Genomic DNA, 10,958 nt, shown 5'->3' on the forward strand with positions numbered 1-10,958 from the left:
TATCAGCATTTCTGTGAAGTACGATGCTATTTACTATAGTAATAGTTTATGCTGTATGTTTTCTGGTAAATAAAATAACTGTTTTACAAGATATGTCAGTCAAGAATAATGGGTGTGTATTTGATTTTTATCTCAGCTGATAGGTTTGTACAATAAGTCAATTATGATAAACCTGATTACACAAAACAGAGTAATACATGAAATGTAAACGCTAGAAACAAGAACATAAATACACAAATATGGTATACAAAAGATAAGTTATCATAAGTGTGGCAGACATTATCATGTATTTATCAGGATTATATCCATTTTCATTAGTGGGGCAAATTTGCAGGAGTAAATTTTACAGGATTTTGACTTTTTTTTAAAAAGTGGTAAACAAGAGTGAGGCGCTTTTTAAAAAGTGAGGCGAGTTGGTGAAAAAGTGGGACGATTAGGTTAAGGACGTTTTGACAGAGCGCGAGTTGTCTTGCTAAAAAAAATAGAAACTTCAAGTAGCAAAAAAAAGGAAAAAACTGACCACAATATTTAAGAATAATTTTGATCTTTTTCTCTGTAAAAGAGTACAATTAATATCATGTTAGTTTCGTCGGAAGAAGATACATATTTATATAATTACATACTACGGTCAAACTTTATAGGCAATTGGGCCTATCATGCAATGAAACCCACGTACTCTCGATATTGGATTCCCACGTGATGATAGGTAGAAACTAGGTCCCATGGGGTCTGTGGCAAACTCACGGGGTTTCTGAAGCGACCAGGACCCATAATGTATTTTGAAATCACATATATTTCAAATGATTTGAATAAAGTATCATATTTTTCAATTCTTTTTTAACATTGATTTAATAATAATAAAAAAAAAACAATACATGGTTAACAAGATGCATTGATTTTTTTTAAACTGGTTTATGTCTAAATATTGACATATTGAACTTTAGTTGTGAAAAAAACCCAGACCCCTTCTAAACAGATTAACTTCCTTAGCGTCAATGTGACTAGTTATCAAAGGTACCATGATTATAATTTAGTACGCCAGACGCGCGTTTCGTTTACGTAAGACTCATCAGTGACGCTCATATCAAAATATTTATAAAGCCAAACAAGTACAAAGTTGAAAAGCATTGAGGATCCAAAATTCCCAAAAGGTTGTGCCAAATACAGCTAAGGTAATCTATGCCTGGGATAACAAAGTCCTTTTTTTTTCTCGAAAAATTCAAATTTTTGTAAACAGGAAAGTTATAAAAATGACCACATTATTGATATTCATGTCAACACAGAAGTGTTGACTACTGGGCTGGCGATACCCTCTGGGATTAAACGTCCACCAGCAGTGGCATCGATCCAGTGGTGTAAATACTTATCAAAGGTACCAGGATTAACACACGTTTAGGACTGCGTACTCGATAAATCGATTGATAACCTTGTAGGTTTCTAAAAATTTTGTGCCTAATTTCGACCATCTAGACTATTTAACTTTAACATCCACTGACAGCGATTTCAACAATGTCATTTAGAAATGTTTTCGTGGGTTCATTATATTTGCGAAGGAAAATATCATATGAGTTTCAAATTCTGATGAATCTAGATGAACAATTGAAAATAACTCTTAATTTCGGAAAATATAACTCAGCGTTACAACAAAAGATTATCGTCACTTTGCATGGTAAGAAGAATAGATTCTGTTCTTTCATTGTTTATATATAATGAAAAGACAGGATCTATACCAGGTATATTTATTGGTTGAAATACTAGAATGATATATGATGTACTATTTTCACAAAATACACCTATATAAATCATTAGTTATACCTGTATTATTATATGGATGCGAAACATGGAAACTAACAAACATTGAAGAAAAGAAACTTAAGGGGGTTCGCGGGTCTAAATCATTTATATAGGATTTCTCTATATTTTTCTATAAATGAACTTTATCTTATAGTTAATAGAAAATTAAAATAAAAAAGTGGGGTCACCGTTCATTTGCGCTCACAATCTGCCTTCGAAAGAAGCATACATTTTTGTAAAGGTGGTTGAAGTAATAGGAGAAATATAGGTAATATCGAAATAAAAAAAGAAATTTATTACAGAAATCGCTCAAATTTTACAATAATTTAGTTTAAGTACAGCTTATATGGAAATTATATTAAAAAATATATGTCACCGATGAGTTAAAAAAGATATTTCAATTTTAAAGCCAAAAAAGGTCAATTTTCCACCAAAGGGAGATAATTTGGAACTTTTTCAATGATGTACACATTTTAAATGTTATCTGGGGTCAACACGAATTGATTGTTTTGAATGATTTTTGTACCATATGATAAAGTAACAACTACAAAAGGTAATAAATAAAATTTGTACTGAAAAACAAATGTTTAATTTTTTCTGAAATTTTTATACCCTCGAGCCTCCTTAATACTATAGAACACCAATGCCTAAGAAAGATCCTAAAATTAAGATGGCAAAGTAAAACATCGAACAAAACTATAAACGAAATTACTTACACCAGAAACATCAGTTGTGAAATCAGAAGGAGACGGTGGACATGGATAGGATATATATTAAGGCGTGAAAGAGACAACAACAGCTATGTAGATCTACAATGGGCACCTGAAGGGAAAAGAACTAGAGAAAGGCCAAAAACTACTTGGAGAAGAACATTAGAGAGAGAAAGGAACCAACAAGACAAATTGGAACATAGCCAGATCAGCGGCAAAAAATAGAAAAGGGTGGAAAAGCAGCGTGGAGGCCTTATGTGACTTCTGGCGCGGAGAGAATAATGAAGAAGATTTTCACTGTAGAAAGTATTTCACAGACATTCTCTTCCTTATTAGTTTAAAAAATGGCTTTTATTTTCATAAATTATTTCTTGGTTAAATTCACTTTGGAAATCCTTTATAACTCTTACAAAAGCTTTCTACACAGAAACCATGTGTGCAACGTCACAAAATAACAATCTTTAATATTTGTTATAAAGTTCAAAGGGTTTGCAGACAATGAGTCTCTTTGTTTTCTTTCTTTTGCAACTTGTGCTTAAATATGAGAATACAAAGTAAGAACAAGTCAGAAAAAGGATAAATATATAACCATTGGAGACTTGAGATATATTGACCAATAAAGAGCTCGTCATACGAAGGCCCATCTCAAATCGGAAAAAAAAGAAAGATTTATTAAAAGTTTTATTGTATAAAAGATGAACCATTTATTTTAAATATTATCAAATCCAAACTTGATCAGTTTGTTTATAATTTTCATTTTATTTAGGGGAAAAAAAGAACCTCACATAAGGAACACTTTCCTATATTTTTGAATAAAAATGACTTTTATAGCATGTTTGACTTGATGTTTAAATCTCACACATCTATGGGTATTATTTTGAAATTACCCTGAAATATCCAACCACCGTATTTTAGTGTAGGATGATAAAGCATAGTTTATTTATGTTCAAATTTGTTATATCTAATAATACACTTGTGAAATAGAGCCTATTTTTACTATGTGTTTATTAGGAACAGGAAACAAGTGACGCACGCAATTTATAAGATAAAATTTTTCCATATACATATATCAATATCTCATGCATGTCCAATGTAACATATGAAAAACAAGAAAAACTTATCAATTTTGGAAACTACAATATCAAATTTATTAAATTACAACCACTCAAACCTATCTATAAACTACAAGAACAATCACATCAATAGTTTGAAGATTTTTGTTAAATGGCGAACAGTCTTGTTTTAACAGCTGCAGGCATCATATCCGCTAGGTTCTGACAATTAACCGGGTTTGTAATAACATGAGCAACAAGAAGGGTGGTGCAACATGTTGAGCAGGGTCTGCTTTCCATTTCAGAGCACCTCCGATCACCCCCAGATTTTGGATGGGTTCGTGTTGCTTAGTCTTTAGTTTTCTATGTTGTGTCTTGTGATTTATTATTTGTCTGTTTATCTTTTTTATCTGGCGTTGTCAGTTTGTTTTGATCTATGAGTTTGAATGATCCTCTCGTATTTTTCGCACCTCTTTTCTGAAGATAAGGGTTGTAATACATGTAGATATCATGACAAAAGTATCAACCAAAATTTAATATCGTATAATAAACTCATCATAGAAACCAGGATTGAAATGTTCTACGCCAGACGCACAAGATGTCTGCTAACGACTCATCAGTGTCTCTAAAAAAACGAAAATGGTCCGATGAATTATAAAAGAGGAGAGTATAAATTATATACTTGACAATCTTCAATCGACATTTAAAAACAATAGTAATCATTAATTATTATGTAAACTAAGTCATATACCAATTATTGATTTACATAATATTTTCAAGTGGTTGGACACACTATCATTGTTCAGCCAACATAATGAATGGACGCGTATATTTAGCTGTTGGTCACCATTAGTTGTTTCCGCGAATCGATAAAACTTATGAGCATAAACGGCATGTTTTGAAAATTAGATATATTGAAGATTATTGTAAAATGGCAAACAGTCTTGTTTTTAACAGCTGCAGTCATCATCTTCGCTAGGTTCTTACAATACACCGGGTTTGTAATAACATGAGTAACACGACGGGTGGTGCAACATGTTGAGCAGGATCTGCTTACCCTTTCAGAACAACTGCGATCACCACCAGATTTTGGTTGGGTTCGTGTTGCTTAGTCTTTAGTTTTCTATGTTGTGTCTTGTGATCTATTATTTGCCTGTTTATCTTTTTCTTTTTTTGCCGCGGCGTTGTCAGTTTGTTTTGATCTATGAGTTTAAATGATCCTCTCGTATCTTTCGCACCTCTTTTCTGACAATAAGGGTTGTAATACATGTAGATATCATAGCAAAAGTATCAACCAAAATTTAACATCGTATAATAAACTCATCATAGAAATCAGGATTGAAATATTCTACGCCAGATGCGCAATAGGTCTGCTAACGACAAATCAGTGTCTCTTAAGAAACCGAAAAGGGTCCGATGAAGTATAAAAGAGAAGAGTATAAATTATATAATTGACAATCTTCCATCGACATTTAAAAACAATAGTAATCATTAGTTACTATATAAACTTAGTCATATACCAGTTATAGAATTACTTAATATTTTCATGTGGTTGGACACAATATTCAGCCAACATAATGAATGTACGCGTATATTTAGCTGTTGGTCACCATTAGTTGTTTCCGCGTATCGATTAAACTTATGAGCATAAACGGCATGTTTTGAAAATTAGATACATTAGTAAAAGTATTTCATTAACTTACTTAGTTACTAATATTTATTTAATGACTCTCTTATTTAAAAGTTTTAAGACCTCTCTAATTTGATAAATAGTTATCAAAGGAACCAGGCTTATCATATTTGGGATATTTAGGAATTTTTTATCCTCAATGCTCTTCAACTTTGTATTTATTTGGCTTTTTAACTATTTTGATCTGAGCGTCACTGATGAGTCTTATCTAGACGAAACGCGCGTCTGGCGTATAAAATTATAATCCTGGTACTTTTGATAACTATTATCATATGAAACGCCAGACGCGCGGTTCGTCTACACTAGACTACTGAGTGACGCTCAGATCAAAATAGTTAGAAATCCAAACAAGTTAAAAGTTGAAGAGCATGGAGGACCCAAAATTCCAAAAAGTTGTGCCAAATACGGCTAAGTCTAACATAGAATCACTTATTATTTCGTATACATACAATACGTTAGTTACTAAATTCTCCAATTTCAAATAGGATCCCTTCAACATCGCTCCAGACCGAGAGGTTAAACAGGGATCAAAATGTCATGCTTCATCTAAAAAAAGATTGAATTCATAGTCCTCGGGTCATTCATGTCGCGGTGTTGTTTTCTTGTAAATATTGGTCTATACGTGGAAAAAATCCTTTAAAAATCTGTTGATTCTTCTTTCAATTAATGTATTAACTAGATAGACAGATATTTTATTCTAAAAAAAACACCAAAAAACAAGTACTATAATTGTGAATATTAGAAAAATTTAGAAATAAATTAAAGGGTTCGTAATACGCCTATTTCTAAAATTAGAAACAAAGCAATTTGTGTATGTAGTGGCTTATAAAGCAGCCTACACTTCGTCGAAGGTCATAAGAATGAAATTATATATTGGTCTCACTCTGGTTCGATCGCTCAAGAAGAGCCATGAAATAAACATTTATACTATTACCCCATCTCAGCTTAACTCTTACTCTGAACTTTGGAAGGACCCTATATGTATTAGTAGCCTAAACTATACAGCAAACTGGTAAAATATCGTTTAATCTCGGCATCTAGTTAGTGTTTAATCGTTAATTTTGCAGAACTAACTATAAAATAGTTCCTTACCTCTTACCAAATAAAGTATCATTATCTCTATAAATAAAGCGTATACAAAACGTTAAAATAACTATTTGTGAAGTGCAACAAATTCTTTGGATGTTATAAACAGAAATGTTTTTTTTTAATGATACTTTTTATTTGTTTTACAATTTTAACTTTTCATAATTTTTTTTACTACGCTTCCAAACAAGCTTATAAAATTCATTTAAATGGTGGTTTGAAACATCTGAAACAAATTTATACACATTCGTATTATGTAAAGTAAAAATGTAAATATGCTATAATACTTTCTGGAAGTGTGGAGAAATGATTGAAGCTGTACCTTTTCTCGTTGACAACATCTATGAACGTTTCGGCAATAAAGTTTAACAACAGGCTGTCAGAATTCTTATGGGCACAAATTGTACCCTTTAATAAAGATTTATTTCTATATTGTTATGAACCACAGTTCATGGCAAAACTCAGTGAAGACCCGTTTAAATTGTATGTCATTGATATAATCAATAACACTTACAGTTAAAGAATTATCTTAAACCTGGTTGTTAACTGAAAAAAATATTAATTTATTAAATATAGGGCCTTGGAGAGATATTGTACTCTTGCTAGAACCCTTGGCTAAAACAAATTATTAAATAAAAATCAACTTGTAGGGAACTCAGTTCCCCTCCAAATCCATCTGAGCTAATATCAATGCGTATTAAAATTGTCAAAAGATTCACGTAAAGGACGAAACCAGTAACAACCAGAAACAACTATGCATATTTGTCAGTTTTTTTAAATTATATTTTTTTGGCACAAATTAACCTAATCTTTGCATGCGACATTTTTTCTCATGTATTATTATATATGTAATAAATAACTTGTTAAACATCAAATATGACGAACAGTTCTGAATTTTGCCAAGTGCTTGGTCTTTGTGGGGTAGGAAAGATTTATTTTATTGCATCTTTCCTGGTGGCTTAGTTGACCCCTTCCTAGGCCAAGCTATTGTATTCTGTATTATTTTATTATCGTTTTATGTTTTGCATTCATTATTATCAGAGACATATAATACATTATATGTCTCTGTTATTATCTTGTTAGAAAATGTATATGTATATATTATACATTGTTTATTTTTGTATGAGAAACATTTTTACTCTGAATAAGTAAAAATATTGCAATCCAACTTCTTGTTTCTCTTTTCATTTATGCATTGCCCAAATGGTCCAATACATGAGATACTCGCCGATTCATTCAAGTGAAAGGTAAACCTCTCGTTGTTTGTTTGGGTTGAAGGAGGAAAGCATAAATATGTATATGTAAATATCATTCATAAATGTCGTGCTTACGCAGCACTTTTTTTGTGATTAACGTCACAAGTGTTTTTTTTTAATATACAAAAGGTGTTATCGGATGCAAAATGTAATTTTATTTTTTACAATTAAAATATTTTGATAGTGACATCCATGAGTTTTCTTCAATTTTCTTGACGTGCTGTTTCTTAATATGATTACATTTTTAATCACGTTATTATTTCATAAGCACTTATACAAGAAATATGTCTCCGTCAGTTAATATAAGATTCCAGAACACGGAATATATCTCCCTCAGTTGATATAAAATTATACAAACCCGTACTTTCTATAATGATTAAAAGAGGGCTGCATTTTTCAAGGAAGCTTTTGACTGTAAAAAGTAAAATCACAAAATTACTGAACTCCGAAGAAAAACAGAAAGTCCCTAATCAAACTGCAAAATCATATGCCGCGGAATTAGGGTTATAAAAATCGAATTTAGCATATATTATATTATAATTCAGCATATGCTAAAATGATTGTAGCATAAACTAAAATGAATTTAGCTTATGCTAAAATGAATTGAGCTTATGCTAAAATGAATTGAGCTTATGCTAAAATGAATTTAGCTTATGCTAAAATGAATTTAGGTTATGCTAAAATCATTTTAGAATATGCTGAATTATAATATAGCATATGCTAAAATGATTTAAGCATATGCTAAATTCGATGTTTATGACCCTAATTCCGCGTCATAAAATCATATGATAAAACACATCAAACGAATGGACAACAACTATCATAAGGAATGACTTGGAACTGGCTTTTCAAAATGTAGAAAATGGTGGATTGAACCTAGTTTTATAGCGCTAAACCTCTCACTTGTATGACTGACGATTCCAAGTGTTGAAGTATCCCTCCAAAATTTCACGGAAGCCTCCACGATATGGTTGACCGTTTAATGTTATCTGTAAGATGGTGACGGTATGTTCCAATTGTCATATTAACCATAATTCTTTTTTCTTATTTTCGAAATGACAACGCCGAATTAGACTTGTCACCAAGCCTGTACTATCATGAGCAGCAGGATGGTGCCACATATGGTTAATGATCTCTTTACTCTTTTGAAGTGTTAGGTATTTATTATTTGGGAGGTTCGTGTTGATAAATCTTTGGTGATATGGTGTTTTGTATACTACTGTTTGTCTTTTGGTCGAATTTAGTTTTATTGCCATGTCATATATTAATCGACCATCATCGACCATATTTTGTATTTTACGCCTCTCAGAGCAGAAATAGGTCTGAAATGAAAAATGCTTTGACAAGCAAAAAATTTAACAAAATATAACTATCAATAGATTGGGTAGAGGGGATAGTGAATTGCGGAGTCGACACGACATATTCCAAATTTGACTAAGCCGGTTAATCGTCTGTTGTTTTTTTTTGCCGAATACATGCATGTAATTATCATGCAGGGATTATATATCAAGTTTTCTTAATATTTTTCATATGTAATTCAAATTTTTATATTTCTTTCAAATATTTAAATCGAAGCTATGTATGAGTAGAATAAACCATTATGCATAGTTTCGGCATTCCATAACTGTTTGCATCTGATTATGCAAAATATGTAATTCCTTTTATTGTTCCAATTCCAATGAAAATATGAAAACAAGATTTCGTTGTACAGTTTAAAGAAATGTTTTTTTCACTTACTAGTATACAGGATATAAACTGCTTACAGTGTACATGACTACATGACATCAGTCCCCATCCCCATTTTGTACTATGATCAGAATACCAATTTTGTTAAAAGTGAATAAGTTTTGAAAGGAGCGCGAATGATTCTTTTGTAAACGAAACTCTCATATTGAGCATCGTATATGAAAATGCTTTGTGACTTTAATAAAAAAAAAAATTATGACCTTTTTGAAACGTGTTGGATAACGTGTACTAATCTTTTAAATATTTTGGGCCATTTGGTATTTTGGATTTAAAAAGAAATCTCATATTAAATTCATATTTCCCATGTAAATGTCAACAGTACAGAAATTCTATGTGTCTCCTGTCCAATATTATAGTCATGAACAGTAAAATTACTAAAATGTCGACAAAAAGTTAAAATACTTTTCAATTACAAACCAATTATACATTTACTGTACCTGAATTTAGAATACAATATGTTCTGGTAATTAGTGTGGTGACGAATAGAAAAATGTCGAATATTAAAAGAGTTTAATTTCACTTCACAGTATACGGCTTAAAATTGGCACAGTGCTAGAAAATGTTTTTACTTGAATGGAGGATTGATCGTCTAAAAGTCGTATGGTGCAGTTTTTTTTTAATTTCAGCTTTTAGCCAGCAAAGATTTCAAATGCAGATCGTTAGTAGCATGCAGTTTGGCTTGTTATTCAAAGGCTGCCCTGAAATATCTTTCTTTTTTTTGTTTTATTCAAACATCACACATTATGTTCTATGTAATAGGCAAAAATGATAATCCTAACAGCGTTTCCATGACAAATTATGAAGGGAAAAATATCTGTAAACAGGGACATTTTCTGTTTCACCGGATTCCAACATCATACAATAAAGTGCTGATGAAGGGATTATATTGTAACTAATATAAAGTAATACAACGGCAATTTTTCTTTTCATCTACACAAGTTTTTATGAGGTAATTTTGTTTAAAACGATATTTTTTAAACTTACATTGATTGATTGATTGTTGGTTGCTTAACGTCCAGTGGCAAATATTTCATGCATATTCAGGACGAGAACAAGTTCACAATAAATACATTAGGTAGGTTGTTGTAAGAGAGGCCATCTAGGATGATGGTCGGGGACATTTGGACTGCCACTGGAAAATGAGGGTATATTGGATAGGGACAGAAATTTTGCCTTGCAACAGGCCACCTACGGAGCCCTCAAAGAGTTGTTGCAAGGGTTCTTAACGTGCAAAGAGCGTGGCACTCTCTTTACACGAGGCATCAGATTTAACGTCCCCTTCTGACGGACGTGACTGCGAACTTGATACATCCCGCACAGCCAAACGGACGCCCCACTTTAGCAAGCGTTTTACTGCCGGTCGGGAGAAGACCAAGTGACCATATTTCTATACCCCAGTCACCCTTACAAAAATCTCTGCTATTCAATCGTTAACTTAAAAAAAAATCCGGATAGTTGTGTCCTGTCCATGATTGCATGGGCTGGAATATAGTTTTCCTCAGATATTTTGGACTTGATAATGATTGTTTTTGTTGATGTTTTATTGTTTCGTTGAATTATTCGGGTGTCCAGAATTCTTGTTTGAGGTTGTGTTGATGTAGTTTTATTTGAATACGAGGCAAAA

Source organism: Mytilus edulis, chromosome 4, assembly GCF_963676685.1.
Source record: "Mytilus edulis chromosome 4, xbMytEdul2.2, whole genome shotgun sequence".
NCBI lineage: Eukaryota > Metazoa > Mollusca > Bivalvia > Mytilida > Mytilidae > Mytilus > Mytilus edulis.